At 42.7% G+C, this 19,133-nt stretch overlaps 1 pseudogene across 1 annotated transcript; it reads left to right on the top strand.

Moving 5' to 3' along the window:
- The first annotated feature begins 14,721 nt into the window (after positions 1-14,721).
- On the top strand, positions 14,722-17,368 carry LOC100582857 (annotated as a pseudogene). The gene is made up of 2 exons (XR_120797.4): positions 14,722-16,418; positions 16,630-17,368. The product of XR_120797.4 is annotated as a 60 kDa heat shock protein, mitochondrial-like (transcript).
- Positions 17,369-19,133: the final 1,765 nt, after the last annotated feature.

Here is a 19,133-nt window from a genome sequence, read left to right as displayed (position 1 = left end):
AGGCGAAGCTGGTGGGGGCGGGAGGCCCTCCCCGGGGACACCGTGGGGCTGCGAACGATGGAGTTCTCGTGTAGAGAGGAGGGTGCTGCCTCGAGAGAGGAGGCTAAGTAAGAGTGAGCCCAGTTCAGGAGGTCACTTAGAGAGCCTCGACCTCCGAAGGCCAAACCAGCGCCCAGTAACTCGGCGGGTAGCGTGGCGCGCGGCCGACGTGCGGTGGTGCTGAGTGGAGAGTAGGGTGGCTGCTGGGTACCCCGGGCAGAAGCAGCCGACTAGCACTCCAGGGAGGTATTGGGCGGCGGGAAGGTCGCTCTGGCGGTTAGGATGCCTGGGTTCCAGTTTGTGTCCCTCTACCATTTATTTGGTGTAGGACTTGTTTTCAAATCTGGAAAGTTAAGACATTAAAATAAGGTGGCACGCAGAAAAACATTTTATAAACCATGAAGTGTTCCCCACATTTTTCCTATTTTAATTGTTTGCCCTTGTCCTCACGGGCAGAAAAAAGAGGCGATGTACAAAAAGCATTTTGAAATCTAAGAACATTCAGGACTTTTGCCATTTGCAACTAGAACTTTCACCTTGTATCTCGGCAGCGCCTAACCCAGCATCCATATTTAGTAGGGACTTACTATGTAAATGATAGCTATTATTGAGTGCCCATGGTGTGTCAACCACTTAGTTTCTTTCTTCCTCTCACCAGAGACCTACAAAGTAGTTATTAGTCTCAATTTGAAGGTGAGGAAACTAAGACTGGGAAATTAAGACTTCTCGCATAAGGTAACCCAGCTAGTAAGTACCAGAGCCAGAAATTAGACCCGTTTTTTTTTTAACTACAAGTCTCTCCTTCATGCAGCCCTTCTCAAAAATTAAGCACTGAATTGAATTATCCCAGGAGAAATGACCCCATCCCCAAAGGAGGTATTTTATGTGGAAGTATTATGATACAGTACTGGGAGTCTTTTCCTTGTGATAGTTCTGGCTGTACCACAAAATACCGATTTTTGTTTGTTCGTTTGTTTTTGAGACGAAGTTTTGCTCTTGTTGCCCTAGCTGGAGTGCAATGGCGCAATCTCGACTAACTGCAACCTCCGCCTCCTGGGTTCATGCGATTCTCCTGCCTCAGCCTCCCTAGTAGCTGGGATTACAGGCGCCTGCTACCTCGCCCAGCTAATTTTTTGTATTTAGTAGAGATGGGGTTTTGCCATGTTGGTCAGGCTGGTCTCAAACTCCTGACCTCAGATGATCCACCCGCCTCAGCCTCCCACAAGTGCTGGGATTACAGGCATGAGCCACCGTGCTTGGCCCATAGTTTTCATTTTTGGATTAAAATGAGTTTCAAGGGTACCTGTGGGAAAACAAATACTGAAACCAGTCAGGTGTGTTCTGTGGAAAGGCAGTTCTCCTTTGCCTTGATTAGGGTTGGAGGGCGTATTTGGCTTAAAACCAGATGGAATGACATTTGTTTTTGCTTGTTTTTGTCTTCTGTAGTCATTCTGTGTCTGCTGTATCTGTTCTCCTGTCCGTGGAAAGCCCTCTAATTCTGGGAAGGCTTGCTGCTTTGTGCTTGGCTTTGCCCAAGAGGCAGAGTTCTGGGTCTTAATACTTAACGTAAACTCAATCCTGCATTAGTTTTTTTCATATGTAACAGACGAATCTTATCCTTGTTTCATAGGAATATTATTTATCTGAAGCGTTTTGATCTGTTCAAGAGAAAAATACCATCTGTTAGGGAATTTCTAAACATTACCCAGAAGTAATTTGCTTCCTTTTTTTCCTATTTCTGCCTTTTTGAATTAGCTTTATACTCTAATGAGTTCCTTTCTCTCTTTCTCCCAGCATTCTTCCACTAATAGGAACTGGTTGGGTAGTGAAGAAGATCTATGCATGGAAGCAGAGGTTCTTTGCTCAGAGAACTAGCTCCAGCTGCACTTGGACCTTTGGACTAACTGTCTCCAATACAATATTGTTGTCTTTGCATGAGGATGGAGCATGAACTGGTGAATTGGGAGGCCAATGGTACTGTGTAAAGTGTAAGATGCTGGAGAAGAACAAGTTTGTTGTCCCAGGTGGTTAAAGCTTGGCAGGGTCAGGTCCTCTTTTTGTTTCTAATTTGAAAAATACTCATCATCTAGTTTAATTTGTGCAAAACTATTAGCCAACTATGACAAGGGCAGCTAGAAATTAAGATTTTCATAACTGAAAGTTCTTTGTGTCTCTAACAGTGGGCTTTTAGGTTAGTCCATGGCTGTGCCAGAGTTTTGTGGTATGTGAGAGAGGATTAGACTTAATGATTTTGAATCTTCAATAAAAGCTAAATCCGGGCCGGGCGCGGTGGCTCATGCCTGTAATCCCAGCATTTTGGGAGGCTGAGGCAGGTGGATCACCTGAGGTGAGGAGTTCGAGACCAACCTGACCAACATGGAGAAGCACTGACTCTAATAAAAATACAAAATTAGCTGGGTGTGGTGGCACATGCCTGTAATCCCAGCTGTTCAGGAGGCTGAGGCAGGAGAATTGCTTGAATCTGGGAGGTGGAGGTTGCAGTGGGCTGAGATCGCGCCATTGCACTCCCGCCTGGGCAACAAGAGTGAAACTCCATCTCAAACAAAAACAAACAAACAAACAAACAAAAAAACCAAAAAGAAAGAAAGAAAGAAAGAAAGAAAAGCTAAATCCTCTGTGATAGGAAATTGATGTTTGGAGTTTGTTTATTTCTTATGATTTAGAGACTCATTTGTTCTACTCTATTTTGTGTGTGTGTGTGTGTGTGTGTGTGTGTGTGTGAGATGGAGTCTCGCTCTGTCGTCCATGCTTCAGTGCAATGGTGTGATCTCAGCTCACTGCAACATCCACCTCCCGGGTTCAAGCAATTCTCCTGCCTCAGCCTCCTGAGTAGCTGGGATTACAGGCACCCACCAATATGTTCAGCTAATTTTTGTATTTTTAGTAGTGACAGAGTTTCACTATGTTGGCCAGGCTGGTCTCGAACTCCTGACCCCGTGATTTGCCCGCCTCGGCCTCTCAAAGTGCTGGGATTGCAGGTGTGAGCCACCGCACCTGGCCTGTTCTACTCTTTAGACTGTAGCTAGGATGTTAATTGGTCCAAGTAAAAGATTAGTTCACTTTTTTTTTATTAATCTTTGTTAATGATACTATTGTTACAAACTCCTTTCTGCCTTAGTTTCTCCATTTGTAAAAGATAAACTTGTATTTTACTGAGTAAAATGTAAGTACTTGGGGCTCTGACATAATCAGCTTCCATTCACTCAATTAATATTTATTTGTTGGCATTCAGTGTGCCAGGTCCAGTGCTGGAGAATCCAGAAATTTAAAAATTTAATAAACCAGTTTCTATTGGGAGAAATGAGAAAGCTTATGTTTAAAATTCCTAATGAAAAATGCTGTGATGTAGAGACATTCAGAAGAAAGTATAAAGAGGGGACATCTAACTAAGCTGGGGGTGAAGGGCCACTGGGGTAGAAGAGGAATGTTGACTGACAGGAGCTGGTTTTTAAAGCATGAGAGGTGTTTCAGACAGAGGGCTCTACAAGAATAAACATAGCCTGAGAGGAACATTCGAGGGACTCTACCCCTAGTTTGGTTGGAATGAAACGTAGGTATAAGAATGTGGACCAGCCAGGCACGGTGGCTTATGCCTGTAATCCCATCACTCTGGGAGGCTGAGGTGGGTGGATCACAAGGTCAGGAGTTCGAGACCAGCCTGACCAACATGGTGAAACCCCATCTCTACTGAAAATACAAAAATTAGCCAGGCGTGGTGATGTGCACCTGTAATCTCAGCTACTCAGGAGGCTGAGGCAGGAGAATCAGTTGAACCTGGGAGGCAGAGGTTGCAGTGAGCCGAGATCGTGCCACTGCACTCCAGCCTGGGTGACAGAGCGAGACTCCGTCTCAAAAAAAAAAAAAAAAAAAAAAAAGAATATGGACCAATGAAACTGAGGATGTAGGTATGGGATGCATGTTTTAACTTGATGCTAGACTTCCATGGAGTAAATGAAATTTAATAAAAGTTTAAGCGTGTCTGTGATCTACTCCAGTGTGCTTTCCTAATTCTTCTTTGGTTTAGCAATAACAAAATGAAAATTTATAGGACTGAAAAAATATAAATATAAGCCTATTAAAAAACATATCATCACACTGGTCCATTTACGATGCCTAACATGCATTTTCTCTATTTTGCCAAATAATATCTTCTATAATCTGCGTTCTCCAATAGCCATTAAAGTAGATTCTAGCAAGTCTTAATCAACAAAATATACTAAAATAATGTAGATTTTGCTAGAATTCCTAAAAAGGATTTAGAAAAGTCTGTAGGTGAAAGCTAATTTGAAGGAATTTGAAAGCCTTTGCCGACACAGCAAAAAGAAAATACCTTTGGGGTTTGATTGATAGCATTTTCTTTTTTCCCCTTCTCCAAGTTATTGCTAGAGAAATAGTATTTTAATACTTGTTTTTCTTTGACTTAAAGACTATGAAAGATGTCAGAATCTTGTATTACTCTATAGTGAACAAATTAGACCCTTCTCTAAAAGACTAGGTTAAATTAACTTTTAACCACATTTAGCTAAGTGAAACACTCCATAAGCCATATTTTATTAAGATTTTATATAATTTGAAATTTTTTACATCACCTACTTTGACCTGTCAGTTTGCAAAAAAACCTGTCGTTCTAGTTTTCTGATTTTCAGGAAAGTTTTAGATAATACAATTTTAGATCATCAGGTAATTTATGTAACTACCACTCAGAAAAGAGATTTTTGGTGCTAAGTATATTTACTCCCTTGTTTGCATTTCTTATTCCAATTTAGTTAATTTAATTAGATGAAAATTCACAATAAAAAGTAGGTGAAGGTGCCAAATTAAAGGAATAATACTACATATAAAATTTCTGCAATAGTTACTAACAGTACTGGTATTTGATTTCAGATTTCTCTGAAATATCATCTTAGTTTTGTTTTTGAATTATTATTATTTAACAAGTCCCTTACTGGTGTATATTTGTGTTATTTTCCTTTTTTTTTTTTTTTTTTTTTTTGAGATAGAGTTTCACTCTTGTTGCCCAGGCTGGAGTGCAATGGTGCGAACTTGGCTCACCGCAACGTCCACCTCCTGGATTCAAGGGACTCTCCTGCCTCGACCTCCTGAGTAGCTAGGATTACAGGCGCCCGCCAATACGCCCAGCTAATTTTTGTTATTTTTAGTAGATATGAAGTTTCTCCATATTGGTCAGGCTGGTCTCGAACTCCCGACCTCAGGTGATCCACCCGCCTCAGTCTTCCAAAGTGCTGGGATTACAGGCATGAGGCCACTGAGCCTGGCCTCCATTTTTTATTATTGCTAGAATCACCATATTTCCTGGCTTGCCTGGAACAGTATGAAACATATTCTTATGTTTATAGCAGAATTAGGCCAGACGCAGTGGCTCATGCCTGTAACCCCAGCACTTTCGGAGGCTGAGGCGGGCGGATTACCTGAGGTCAGGAGCTCGAGACCAGCCTGGCCAACATGATGAAACCCCGTCTCTTCTAAAAATACAAAAAATTAGCCAGACATGGTGCCGCACACCTGTAATCCCAGCTACTCGGGAGGTTGAGGCAGGAGAATTGCTTGAACCCAGGGGGCAGAGGTTGCAGTGAGCCAAGATCACGCCACTGCACTCCAGCTGGGCAACAGAGTGAGACTCCATCTAAAAAAAAAAAAAAAAACTGCCTAAAGAACTCTATAGAATCACAATATTTAACAGAATTATTATTATTTAATATAGAAGCACAAGCAGGGAAAATACATGTCATCAAAATTTTCAAGTAGTCAGCTCATTATTGGAGCCATTTTATTTTATAATTTTATTTATTCAGCTAGTTCAGAATTCAAAAGGGCATGTAATGAAGTTGCTATCCTGCTTCTGTTTCCCAGCTATCTAGCTTCCCTCCCTGGAGGCAAACAGTGTCACTGGTTTTCAATATATCCTTCCAGATATATGTTATCCGTATCTAAGCAGTTATATTTATTCTTACTTTGCATAAATGGTAGCATGCTATAAGCACTGTTTTGTATTTTGCCTTTAACAATTTTTATTATACATCTTGAAGAACTTTCCAAATCAGTACATAATGTGCTTCCTTTCATTCCTTCATAGTATTCTATTGTCTGGATGTATTATAATTATTTAACAAATTCCCTATTGGTGAATATTTGTCATTATTACTAGAATGACCATATTTCCTTGTTTGCCTGGGACAGTCTAAGCTCATGTCACTTGTCCCAGCTTATTTATTTATTTATTTGAGATGGAGTCTTGCTCTGTTGCCCAGGCTGGAGTGCAGTGGCACCATCTTGTCTTCTTGCAACCTCTACGTCCTGGGTTCAAGCAATTCTCCTGCCTCAGCCTCCTGAGTACCTGGGACTATAGGCATGAGCCACCACACCCGGCTAACTTTTTTTTGTATTTTTAGTAGAGACGGGGTTTCGCCATGTTGACCAGGCTGGTCTCGAACTCCTGACCTCAGGTGATCTGCCTGCCTCGGCCTCCCAAAGTGCTGGGATTACAGGTGTGAGCCACCGTGGCTGGCTGGTTATCACTTTTTTTGTGTGTTTGCCATTCCAGTAGGTGTAATATGCTACTTCAGTATTGTATTTTTATTTTTATTTTTATTTATTTATTTAATAATTTTTTGAGACGGAGTTTCGCTCTTGTTGCCCAGGCTAAAGTGCAGTGGTGAGATCTCGCCTCACTGCAACCTCCGCCTCCCAGGTTCAAGCAGTTCTCCTGCCGCAGCCTCCTGAGTAGCTGGGATTTCAGGCAAGCGCCACCATGCGTGGCTAATTTTGTATTTTTAATGGAGATGGAGTTTCTCTATGTTGGTCAGGCTGGTTTCGAACTCCTGACCTCAGATGATCCACCCACCTCGGCTTCCCGAAGTGCTGGGATTACAGGCATGAGCCACCGCACCTGACTTATCTCAGTATTGTTTTTATTTCACTTTTTAAAAATTATGAATGAGGTTGAACATCTTTTATATATTTAAGAACCATTGGTGTTTCCTTTTTTATGAAGTGTTTATTCCTATGTTTTGTCCATTTATCTGTTGGATATTAAAATTTTTAAGTTTTATTATTTTGTTAATTTTTTTTTTTTTTAAGAGACAGGGTCTTGCTCTGTCACCCAGGCTAGAGTGCAATGGTGAGATCATAGCTCACTGTAATCTCAAACTCCTAGACTCAATTGATCTTCCTGCCTCAACCTTCTAGGTAGTTAAGACTACAGGTGAATGCCACCACACCCAGCTAATTTTTGTTTTTGTTTTTTTTTTGGAGAGGGGATCTTGCTGTATTGTCCAGGCTGGTTTTTCGAATTTCTAGCGTCAGGTGATCCTCCTGCCTCAGTCTCTCAAAGCGCTGGGATTACAGGTGTGAGCCACTGTGCCTGGCCAGATATTAAGCTTTTAATATGGGTTTTTAGGAACTTTTCTTTTTCTTTTTCTTTCTTTTTTTTTTTTAGACGGAGTCTCGCTCTGTCGTCCAGGCTGGAGTGCAGTGGTACAATTTCGGCTCACTGCAAGCTCTGCCTCCCGGGTTCACGTGATTCTCCTGCTTCAGCCTCCCGAGTAGCTGGGACTACAGGCGCCTGCCACCACGCCCGACTATTTTTTTTTTTTTTTTTTTTTTTTGTATTTTTAGTAGACACGGGGTTTCACTGTGTTAGCCAGGATGATCTCGATCTCCTCACCTCGCGATCCACCCACCTTGGCCTCCCAAAGTGCTGGGATTGCAGGCGTGAGCCACTGCGCCTGGCTGGAACTTTTCATATATTTTGGAAATTAGCTGTTTATGAAATGAGTTGCATACATTCTCCCCTCCCTGCCAGTTTATCATTTGACTTTGGTTTTCCATTTGTGGATTTGTTTGCCATGTAGAAATATTTTCTCTTTATGTGGTCAGGTCAGCTTTCTTTTTTCTTTTCTTCTTTTTTTTTTTTTCTTTTTTTGAGACCGGGTCTCACTCTGCCACCCAGGCTGGAGTGCAGTGGCACCATCATGGCCTACTGCAGCCTCGACCTCCAAGGGGTTAGGTGATCCTTCCACCTCAGACTCCTGGGTAGCTGGGAGTACAGGTGTGTACCACCACGCGCAGCTAATGTTTTTGTATTTTTTTTAGAGACAGCGTTTTGCACGTTGCTCAGGCTGGAGACTTACTATCTCTACAATGACAAAAAAATCCATTGTTCAGCTAGAGGTTCACATGTGATCCTTTATTTCTCCTGCTTCCATATCCTTTACATCCGATAATGGGTCTCAAATCCATCCACTTCCCATTCCCATTGCTACTATCTTAGTGAAGCTTCTTAATTTAGGTCTCCTATCAGTTTTACTCCCTTCCATTCGTTACAGTATACCCATAAGTGATCTTGCAGATATGCAAATCTGATTATGTTGCTTTTTAAATATAACCCAGTGGCCGGGCACGGTGGCTAATGCCTGTAATCCCAGCACTTTGGGAGGCCGAGACGGGCGGATCACAAGGTGAGGAGATCAAGACCATCCTGGCTAACACGTGAAACCCCGTCTCTACTAAAAAAATAAAAAATTATCCGGGCGTGGTAGCGGGCGCCTGTAGTCCCAGCTACCCAGGAGGCTGAGGCAGGAGAATGACGTGAACCTGGGAGGCGGAGCTTGCAGTGAGCCGAGATGGCGCCACTGCACCCCAGCCTGGGCGACAGAGCGAGACTCTGTCTCAAAAAAATAAATAAATAAAAAATAAATATAACCCAGTAGTAATTTCTCAACTCTAACATAACTTGGAATACAATTAAAAGTGAGCGGAGAAAAACAAATGAGAGATGAGGACATACAGTTAGCAAATGTAGATTACTCTTGATTATGGGGAAAATTAAGAATATCTAGAGAGCAACCTAGGGTACAGGGAAGGGCTTTTGTTTATTTGTTTTTTATGTATGTTTTCATCTGTCTTTTAATTTTAATTTTTTTTTTTTTTTGAGACGGAGTCTCGCTCTGTCACTCTGGAGTGCAATAGCACCATCTCGGCTCACTGCAACCTCCGCCTCCCAGGTTCAAGCGATGCTTCTGCCTCAGCCTCCTGAGTAGCTGGAACTACAGGCGAGCACCACCACACCTGGCTAATTTTTGTATTTTTAGTAGAGATGGGGTTTCACCATATTGGCCAGGCTGGTCTCAAACTCCTGACTTCGTGATCCACCTACCTCAGCCTCCCAAAGTGCTGGGATTACAGGTGTGAGCCACCGCTCCAGGCCCTATCTTGTCTTTTTAAAAGGTCATCATATCCACATGTGGAGGAGGAAAGCCAGTAGAGATATCAAGGTTAAAGATAGCAGATAAATATGATATGCTAAGAATGTAGAGTGAAATAGTGAGGTAGAAAACTTAGAGTGGTAAATGTTTAGAACAGCTATAGTAGAGACAAGGAGAGGGCACTAACTCTAGAGTCTTGTGGGAATGCTGGGAAATACTGAGAGTTTGATGAGATTAGAGATTTTGTAGTTTAAATACTGACACAGAAAAAAATATATACAGAAGCTTTTATGCGGAAGTACTATTGAAGTACTTTTATGTGGCAGTACTTTGAAGACTTCAGTCTTCAAAGAACAGATTTTCCAAGAAATAAAAAAAGAAGGAAAACTTCACAACTTGTTTTGTGAAGCTATTGTAAACTTTAAACCCAGAACTAGACAAGGACAGTAAAAGAAAAGTAAGATATAGACCAATTTTATATAAAGAAATAAATGCAAAAAGTCATAAAATATTAGAAAATTGAACACACACACACACGTGGCAAAGTCATGTTTATCCCAAAGATGCTAGAATGGTGTAATATTAGAAAATGTGTAGTCCCACCACATCAACAGATTAAGAGAGAAAAATCTATATGATCCTCTCAAGTCATTGTAGAAAAATTATTTGATAAATGTCTTTCAAGCAAATATTTTCAAAACTCTTAGCAAATGAGACAAGAAAAGGAATGTCTAGACCAGGCGCCATGGCTTATGCCTATAATCCAAGCACTTTTGGAGGCCAAGAGCGGCAGATCACTTGAGGACAGGACTTGGAGACCAGCTGGCCAACGTGGAGAAACCCCATCTCTACTAAAAATATAAAAATTAGCCGGGCATGTTGGCGCATACCTGTAATCCTAGCTACTCAGGACACTGAGGCATGAGAATTGCTTGAGCCCGGCAGGCAGAGGTTGCAGTGAGCCGAGATTGTGGCCACTGCACTCCAGCCTGGGTGACAGAGGGAAACTGTCTCAAAAAGAAAAGAAGTGCCGGGCACAGTGACTCATACCTGTAATCTCAGCACTTTGGGAGGCTGAGGCAGGTGGATCATGAGGTCAAGAGATGGAGACCATCCTGGCCAACATGGTGAAACCCCATCTCTACTAAAAATACAAAAATTAGCTGGGCGTGGTGGCACATGCCTGTAGTCCCAGCTACTCAGGAGGCTGAGCAGGAGAATCGCTTGAATCTGGGAGGCGGAGGTTGCAGTGAGCCGAGATCACACCACTGTACTCCAGCCTGGCGACCGAGTAAGACTCCATCTCAAAAAAAAAAAAAAGAAAAAGAAAAAAAAAGAAAAGAAAAGGAATGTCTAAAACTGGATAGAGTTTATCAGGGAACAGGCTTGGTTTCACAGCTTCTGTTATATATTTTATTGGAGGCCTTATTGTCCAATAAGATGTTTTTAAATGTTAAAAGGATTAATAAGAAAGATACAAAATGATCTTTTTTTTTTTGAGATGGAGTCTCACTCTGTCGCCCAGGCAGGAGTGCAATGGTGCGATCTCTGCTCACTGCAACCTCTGCCTCCCAAGTTCAAGAAATTCTCTGCCTCAGCCTCCTGAGTAGATGAAATTACAGGTGCACACCACCACGCCTGGCTAAATTTTTTGTATATTTAGTAGAGACAGGGTTTCACCATCTTGGCTAGGCTGGTCTTGAACTCCTGATCTCGTGATCCACCTGCTTTGGCCTCCTAAAGTGCTGGGATTACAGGCATGAGTCACTGTGCCCAGCCATAAAAAAGATACTGAGTCCAGGGATTGGTTGAGTGCCAGCTAATTTTTGTATTTTTTGTAGAGACAGGGTCTCACCATGTTGCCCAGGCTTGTCTTGAACTCCTGGGCTCAAGCAATCTCGCCCATCTCCACCTCCCAAAATACTGGGATTATGGGCGTGAGCCACTGTGCCCAGCTGGTTGTTCTGTTTTAACATGGCATATTGTGTTACTTGATTTTTTTTTTTTTTTGAGATGGAGTCTTGCTCTGTTGCCCAGGCTGGAATGCAGTGGCGCGATCTCGGCTCACTGCAGGCTCTGCTTCCCGGGTTCAAGCAGTTCGCCTGCCTCAGCCTCCCGAGTAGCTGGGACTACAGGCGCCCGCCACCACACCCAGCTAATTTTTTGTATTTTTACTAGAGATGGGGTTTCACCGTGTTAGCCAGGATGGTCTTGATCTCCGACCTCATGATCCGCCCACCTCAGCCTCCCAAAGTGCTGGGATTACAGGAGTGAGCCACTGTGCCTGGCCAATTTTTGAACATTTAATTAGCCTTGCATTCCTGGAATAAATCCCACTTGGTCAGGGGGTATAAACCTTTTTTATTTTATGTATTTTATTTTATAACTTATTTTACTTGTAAAAGATTCTCACCATGTTGTCCAGCCTGGTCTCAAACTCCTGGGCTCAAATGATCCTCCCACTTTGTCCTCCCAAAATCTTGGGATTACAGATGTGAGCCACCGCTCCTGGCCTAAACCTTTTATTTTTTTTGAGATGGAGTCTTACTCTGTCACCTAGGCTAGAGTGCAGTGGCAGGATCTCAGCTCATTGCAACCTCCACCTCCCAGGTTCAAGTGATTCTCATGCCTCAGCCTCCCCAGTAGCTGGGATTACAGATGGGTGCCACCATGCCTGGCTAATTTTTGTATTTTTAGTAGAGATGGGGTTTCACCATGTTAGCCAGGCTGGTCTCGACTCCTGACTTCATGTGATCTGCCTGCCTCAGCCTCCCAAAGTGCTGGGATTTCAGGTGTGAGCCACCGTGCCTGGCCGCCTAAAGCTTTTTTGTTTTCTTTTTCTCTTCTCCTTCCTTCCTTCTTCCTTCTTCTTCTTTTTCTCCTCCTCCTCCTCCTCCTCCTCCTCCTCCTCCTCCTCCTCCTCCTCCTTCTCTCTCTCTCTCTCTCTCTTCTTTCTTTCGAGACGGAGTTTCACTCTGTTGCCCAGGCTGGAGTGCAGCGGTGCAACCTCAGCTCACTGCAACCTCCGCCTCCCGGGTTTGAGCAACTCTCATGCCTCAGCCTCCCAAGTAGCTGAGATTACAGGCATGCCCACCATGCCCAGCTAATTTTTTTTCTATTTAGTAGAAAAAGGGTTTCATCTTGTTGGTCAGGCTGGTCTCAAACTCCTGACCTCAAATCATCCACCTGCCTTGGCCTCCCAAAGTGCTGGGATTACAGGCGTGAGCCACCATGCCTGGCCCACCTTTTTAAAAAAAATATGTTTCTGGGACCGGGTGTGGTGGCTCACGCCTGTAATCCCAGCACTTTGGGAGGCCAAGGCAGGTGGATCACCAGGTCAGGAGTTCAAGACCAGCCTGGCCAACATGGTGAAACCCTGTATCTACTAAAAATACAAAAAATCAGCCAGGCGTTGTGGCATGCATCTGTAATCCCAGCTACTCGGGAGGCTGAGGCAGGAGAAACACTTGAACCCGGGAGATGGAGGTTGCAGTGAGCTGAGATTGTGCCACTGCCCTCCAGCCTGGGCGACAGAGCAAGATTCCGTCGCAAAAAGAAAAAAAGAAATAAGGAACAACAAAAGAGCACCACTTTGCAACCTGTAATAAAGCAGTTGATCAAGGCAATAATTATCAAAGGCTGCTAAAACCATTATATTAAAAATTGATTGTGTATCACAAGAAAGGAAAACTATATACCAATATCTCTTATGAATATAGATGTTAAAAAAAATCCTTAACAAATTATTAGCAAACTGAATTCAGAAACCTTTTTTTTTTTTTTTTTTTTGACCGAGTCTTGCTCTGTTGCCCAGGCTGGAATGCAATGGCAGGATCGCCACTCACGGCAACATCCACCTCCCGGGTTCAAGCAAGTCTCCTGCCTCAGCCTCCCGAATAGCTGGGATTACAGGCACGTGCCACCACACCTGGCTGATTTTTTGTATTTTTAGTAGAGACGGGGTTTCACCATGTTGGCCAGGCTGGTCTCGAACTCCCGACCTCGTGATCTGCCCGCCTCGGCCTCCCAAGGTGCTGGGATTACAGGCGTGAGCCACTGCACCGAGCCTGTTCCTTATTTCTTTATTATTTTGTATTCATCTATAAAGGAGGATTTTCTTCAACTACTTGGTTATTCTGAGAAACAATTCATATAGAAAAGGCAGCCTATATATTCAACTTGTTTTCCTTTATTTGCTAGTTTTAGGCATAGTAAGTTGAGTATGTAATATCCTCTTAAAGATGATCAATTAGGGTTTTGAAAAATTATTACGAACTTACGGATTTTATTAAATTTGGCATGTTTACATTCTTTGTAGTTATTCTTTTTGATGCTCAAACTGTACCATCTTTGGACAATAGCAACCCACTGAAGTTGATTCTTTTTAAATATTATTCATTTAATCTTTGACTTTTTTCAATAGAGACTGTGTTTCCCAGGCTGGTCTTGAACTCCTGGGCTCAAGCAGACCTCCTGCCTCAGCCTCCTAAAGTGCTAGGATTACAGGTGTGAGCCCCCATGCCCGGCTTCTAAAGTTGATTCTTGAATCCTTTTGACATACGCCCAGTAGTCTTTGATAGCTTTCTTGCTTACTGTTGTGAAGATGCCTTATATGTACTGTCTCTTCTTATTGTTGCCATTGTATCTTTCGGATCTATTCCTACAAGTGGGACTGTTGGGTTGAAGGGTAAATACACATATAATTTTGGTAGATAGTGTGAAAGGTGTTATTTTATTTTGTCTTTCCACAAGCAATATATGAAAGTGCCCTCCCCGCCTTTTTTTTTTTTTTTTTTTTTTTGTAAAGACAGGGTTTCACTCTGTTGCTTACGCTGGAGTGCAGGGGTATGATCTTGGCATACTGCAGCCTCAAGCTATCCTCCCACCTCACCCTTCTGAGTAGCTAGGACTACAGGCATATGCCACCGTGCCTGGCTTATTTAAAAACTTTTTTTTTTTTTTTTTAGAGGTGGGGTGTTGCTATATTGCCCAGGCTTGAAAGTACCTTTTAACCCACAGTCTCACCAACAGTTTGTTGTAAGAGTCTGGGTTTTTGCCAGTCTGGCAGGTGAGAAATGGTAGCTCTGTGTAGTTTTGTTTTTGTTTTTGTTTTTGAGATGGAGTCTGCTCTGTCGCCCAGGCTGGAGTGCAGTGGCGCGATCTCGGCTCACTGCAAGCTCTGCCTCCTGGGTTCATGCCATTCTCCTGCCTCAGCCTCCTGAGTAGCTGGGACTGCAGGTGTCCGCCACCACGCCCAGCTAATTTTTTTGTATTTTTTAGTAGAGACGGGGTTTCACCGTGTTAGCCAGGATGGTCTCGATCTCCTGACCTCGTGATCCGCCCGCCTTGGCCTCCCAAAGTGCTGTGATTACAGGCATGAGCCACCACGCCTGGCCTGCTCCGTGTAGTTTTAATGTGAGCATAATTTTATGTTCAAAATCACATTTTAATAAGTTGATGATAGCAAACCTGCATTAACATTTAAAGAAGGCAGGCCAAGCATGGTGGCTCATGTTTGTAATCCCGGCACTTTGTAAGGCCAAGGCGGGAGAATCACTTGGGTGCAGAAGTTTGAGACCAGCCTGGGCAACATAGTGAGACCCCATCTCTATAAAAATTTTTAGCCCTCACTCGCCACCAACAACCTGTCTCGCTGCGTGCACGCCCTGCCGCCGCCCGGCAGAAATGCTTCGGTTACCCACAGTCTTTCGCCAGATGAGACTGGTGTCCAGGGTACTGGCTCCTCATCTCACTCGGGCTTATGCAAAAGATGTAAAATTTGGTGCAGATGCCCGAGCCTTAATGCTTCAAGGTAGAGACCTTTTAGCCGATGCTGTAGCCCTTACAATGGGGCCAAAGGGAAGAAGAACAGTGATTATTGAGCAGAGCTGGGGAAGTCTCAGAGTAACAAAAGATGGTGTGACTGTTGCAAAGTCAATTGACTTAAAGGATAAATATAAAAACATTGGAGCTAAACTTGTTCAAGATGTTGCCAATAACACAAATGAAGAGGCTGGGGATGGCACTACCACTGCTACTGTACTGGCACGCTCTATAGCCAAGGAAGGCTTCGAGAAAATTAGCAAAGGTGTTAATCCAGTGGAAATCAGGAGAGGTGCGATGTTAGCTGTTGATGCTGTACTTGCTGAACTTAAAAAGCAGTCTAAACCTGTGACCACCCCTGAAGAAATTGCACGGGTTGCTACAATTTCTGCAAACGGAGACAAAGAAATTGGCAATATCTCTGATGCAAAGAAAAAGGTTGGAAGAAAGGGTGTCATCACAGTAAAGGATGGAAAAACACTGAATGATGAATTAGAAATGATTGAAGGCATAAAGTTTGATCGAGGCTATATTTCTCCATACTTTATTAATACATCAAAAGGTCAGAAATGTGAATTCCAGGATGCCTATGTTCTGTTGAGTGAAAAGAAAATTTCTAGTGTCCAGTCCATTGTACCTGCTCTTGAAATTGCCAATGCTCACTGTAAGCCTTTGGTCATAATCGCTGAAGATGCTGATGGAGAAGCTCTAAGTACACTCGTCTTGTATAGGCTAAAGGTGGGTCTTCAGGTTGTGGCAATCAAGGCTCCAGGGTTTGGTGACAATAGAAAGAACCAGCTTAAAGATATGGCAATTGCTACTGGTAGTGCAGTGTTTGGAGAAGAGGGGTTGACCCTAAATCTTGAAGATGTTCAGCCTCATGACTTAGGAAACGTTGGAGAGGTCATTGTGACCAAAGACGGTGCCATGCTCTTAAAAGGAAAAGGTGACAAGGCTCAAATTGAAAAACATATTCAAGAAATCATTGAGCAGTCAGATGTCACAACTAGTGAATATGAAAAGGAAAAACTGAATGAACGGCTGGCAAAACTTTCAGATGGAGTAGCTGTGCTGAAGGTTGGTGGGACAAGTGATGTTGAAGTGAATGAAAAGAAAGACAGAGTTCAGATGCCCTTAATGCTACAAGAGCTGCTGTTGAAGAAGGCATTGTATTGGGAGGGGGTTGTGCCCTGCTTCGATGCATTCTAGCCTTGGACTCATTGACTCCAGCTAATGAAGATCAAAAAATTGGTATAGAAATTATTAAAAGAACACTCAAAATTCCAGCAATGACCATTGCTAAGAATGCAGGTGTCCCATCCTGGCTAACACGGTGAAACCCTGTCTCTACTAAAAAAAAAAAAAAAATACAAAAAAATTAGCCAGGCGTGGGAGGCTGAGGCAGGAGAATGGTGTGAACCCAGGAGGCAGAGCTTGCAGTGAGCCAAGTTCGTGCCACTGCACTCCAGCCTGGGTGACAGAGTGAGATTTCGCCTCAAAAAAAAAAAAAAAAAAAATGCAGGTGTTGAAGGATCTTTGATAGTTGAGAAAATGACGCAAATTTCCTCAGAAGTTGGTTATGATGCTATGGTTGGAGATTTTGTGAATATGGTGGAAAAATGAATTATTGACCCAACAAAGGTTGTGAGAACTGCTTTGTTGGATGCTGGTGTGGCCTCTCTGTTAACTACAGCAGAAGTTGTAGTCAACAGAAATTCCTAAAGAAGAGAAGGACCCTGGAATGGGTGCAATGGGTGGAATGGGAGGTGGTATGGGAAGTGGCATGTTCTAACTCCTAGATTAGTGCTTTACCTTTGTTAATGAACTGTGACAGGAAGCCCAAGGCAGTGTTCCTCACCAATAACTTCAGAGAAGTCAGTTGGAGAAAAATGAAGAAAAAGGCTGGCTGAAAATCACTATAACCATCAGTTACTGGTTTCAGTTGACAAAATATATAATGGTTTACTGCTGTCATTGTCCATGCCTACAGATAATTTATTTTGTATTTCTGAATAAAAAACATTTGTACATTCCTGATACTGGGTACAGGAGCCATGTACGAATGTATGGCTTTCAACTTAAATCACTGAGACATTTTTACTACTATTCTGTTAAAATCAGGATTTTAGTGCTTGCCACCACCAGATGAGAAGTTAAGCAGCCTTTCTGTGGAGAGTGAGAATAATTGTGTACAAAGTAGAGAAATATCCAATTATGTGACAACCTTTGTGTAATAAAAATTTGTTTAAAGTTAAAAAAAATTTTTTAAATTAGTGAGGCATGGTGGCATGTGCCTGTAGTCCCAGCTACTCAGGAGGCATGGGTGGGAGGATCAATTGAGCCCAGGATGTCAAAGCTGCAGCGAGGCATAATCAAGAGGCACTTCACTCCATCCTGGGCAACAGAGCAAGACCCTATCTCAAAAAAAAAAAAAGTTTGTCTTTAGCAATCTAAAATTTGACAAGTTTGCTTTGACTCTCTAGCTGCAGGTTCATAACCAAAGTTTACAGTAAAAAATAAGATGGATTTGTTATATTCAACATGGTGTAGTAAATATCAAGTATAGGTGAAAAATATATTTCATATTCGTAAAATACTATATAATAAAGTACTTTTATATAGTAAAATACTACATAATAAACAAAGTACTTTATAGTCACCTGATTTGACTGCCTTGATAATCTCTGAGAGATAAGCAGGACAGATACTTATTAGATGCCCATTAAACAGAGTAGTATACTAAGAAGTGTACAGATACTACTTAGATGCCCATTTTGTAGAATAGGAAACTGATGTTTTAAGAATGTAATTTTCCAGTTTAACACAGCAAGTGGGTGCCCACTTTGTCAGCACATATACTGACACAGCAAGTAGTAGAGCTGGGTTTGAATTTGAAACTTCTGATCTACCAACTACAAATTCTATACTTTCTTTTCCCAGTATTTGCTAAAGGAGACACAACCCGTTTTACCCAGAAGGTGGCAGTGTTTCTCTTACTGTTATATTTATTGGACGCTCACTTTCCCATTGAAGGTGAAATACTTAAAAAGTGAAAATTGTATTCTTTCAGTGAATAATCTCGAGTTAAATTATGTTTAGCTGTTAATGATAATAAGATCAGTAAAGTTGGTTCCTGCCTTCTAGGAGTTGACAATCTAGCTTCTAGGAGTTGACAATCTAGGAGCAAGAGGTGCAGGTGGAACTGTGAAGCAGAGTCCAAAATAGCCTAAAAAGGCCGGCTGTCATGGCTCACACCTGTAATCCCAGCACTTTGGGAGGCTGAGGCAGGCAGATTACTTGAGGTCAGGAGTTCAAGGCCAGCCTGGCCAACATGGCGAAACCCCATCTCTACGAAAAATACAAAAATTAGCCGGGCATGGTAGTGTGCACCTGTAATCCCAGCTACTAGGGAGGCTGAGGCAGGAGAATCGCTTGCACCTGGGAGGCAGAGGCTGCATGAGTTGAGACTGTGCTGCTGCACTCCAGCCTGGGCAACAGAGCAACATTCTGTCTCAAAAAAAAAATAGCCTATGAAAATTTCAAACAAAGTGTTATAGGAATACAAATTTGTAATGGAGCTCTTGATGTGATGTCTTTAATGGCAGTTTAACTTTAGTCCACAGGTGAGAGTGGGCTTACTCTACTGTTAGGAGACACAGGTAAGTTCAAGCTCTCTGACTTCCAAGACACAAAAATAGGCAATAAAAAAAAATCAGGCCAGGCATGGTGGCTCATACCTGTAATCCCAGCACTTTGGAAGGCCGAGGCAAGAGGATCTCCCTTAAGGCCATGAGTTTGAGACTAGCCTGGGCAACATAATGAGACTCCTGTCTCTACAACAAATTTAAAAATTAGCCAGGCCTGGTGGCATGTGCCTGTAGTCCTTGCTATTTGTTAGGGGGTGGTGCTGAGGCAGGAGGATTGCTAGAGGACCGTGTCTCAAAAAACAAAAAAAGAAAGAAAATAATATATTGTAAACATAAAGGGAAAAGCTCCTAGATGTTCTAATGTGCCATTCCATCACTG

This window comes from Nomascus leucogenys, chromosome 11, assembly GCF_006542625.1.
Source record: "Nomascus leucogenys isolate Asia chromosome 11, Asia_NLE_v1, whole genome shotgun sequence".
NCBI classification, from domain to species: Eukaryota; Metazoa; Chordata; class Mammalia; order Primates; family Hylobatidae; genus Nomascus; species Nomascus leucogenys.
The sequence above is the reverse complement of the archived record's forward strand: the minus strand, read 5'-3'. Positions and strand labels throughout refer to the sequence as shown.